Source organism: Nycticebus coucang, chromosome X (assembly GCF_027406575.1).
Source record: "Nycticebus coucang isolate mNycCou1 chromosome X, mNycCou1.pri, whole genome shotgun sequence".
Classification (NCBI taxonomy): Eukaryota; Metazoa; Chordata; class Mammalia; order Primates; family Lorisidae; genus Nycticebus; species Nycticebus coucang.
Genome location: NC_069804.1, coordinates 111,030,839 through 111,032,283, shown reverse-complemented (window position 1 = coordinate 111,032,283; position 1,445 = coordinate 111,030,839).

Here is a 1,445-nt window from a genome sequence, read left to right as displayed (position 1 = left end):
ACTGGTTAGACACATGTACAAAACTGAAATTGGGCCCAAACTCTCACCACTTACAAAAATTGACTCTCACTGGATAAAAGACTTAAATTTAGGACATGAAACAATAAAAATTGTAGAAAAAAGTGTGGGGGAAAATCTTGATAAAATCATCCTGGGAAACGATTTTATGAAGAAGGCCTCCTTGGCAATTGCAGCAACACCAAAAATAAATAAATGGGACACGATCAAGCTAAAAAAGCTTCTGCACTGCTAAGAGTATCACAACTAAAGCAAACAGACAGTTTTCAAAATGGGAGAAGATATTTGCATGCTATTAATCTGACAAAGACCTGGTAACTAGAATCTATAGAGAACTCAAACTAATCAACAAGAAAAGAGCAAGCAAACAAGCCCATTTATCAGCATGCAAGAGACTTGAACAGAAACTTCCCTGAAGATGACAAATGGCAAAAAGAAAAGAAAAAATGCCTGTAGTCCCTAATCATCAGAGAAATGCAAATCAAAACCACCTTGAGATATCACCTAACCCCAGTGAGATTAGCCCACATCGCAAAATCCCCAAACTGCAGGGGCTGGTGTAGATGTGGAGAGATTGCAAACTAATGCAACCTCTATGGAAAGAAGTATGGCAAATTCTCAAATAACTAAATGTTGACCTTCCATTTTATTCTGCAATCTCATCGTTAGGTATCTACCCAGAAGAAAAAAAATCATTTTACCACAAGGATATTTACACTAGAATGTTTAGTGCAGCTCAATTCACAATTGACAATATGTTGAATCAACATAAGTGTCATCAACCCATGAGTGGACTAAAAAACTGTCATATATGTATATCTTGGAGTACTATTCAGCCATAAAAAGATGGAGGCGTAACATATTTTGTGTTTACGTGGATGGAGTTTATTATTCTTAGTAAAGTAACACAAGAATGGAAAAGCAAGTATTCAACATACTCAATACTAATATGAAACCAATATATAAACAACTACAAGTCCACACAATAGAAAAACACAAGTGTATACTGGTGAGGGGAAGTGGAGAAGAGGAGGAGGGGAGGGGAAGGATGAGAGAGGAGGAGAAGAAAGGAGGGTAATTGGTGGGTTCTCACCTGATGTGCACGATGTGAGGTGTTCAGCACATCCCTGGGTGAATGGCTCAACTACAACTTGAACTTTACTTTAGAAATGAAAACAAGGTAACCTAAACATTTGTACTGTTATATTAATCTCAAATTAAAAAAAGAACATTCTTAATTCATTGGTGGAGGTCAAAGTGTCACATTAACAGGAGTTTAGAATAAATTGATTCCAACCCTAATGGATGAGGGTTTCAAAAATTCAGTGGAGGAAGTCACTACAGATGTGGTGGAAATGGCAGGAGAACTAAAATTAGAAGTGGAGTCTGGAGTTGTGACTGAATTGCTGCAATCTCATGATAAAACT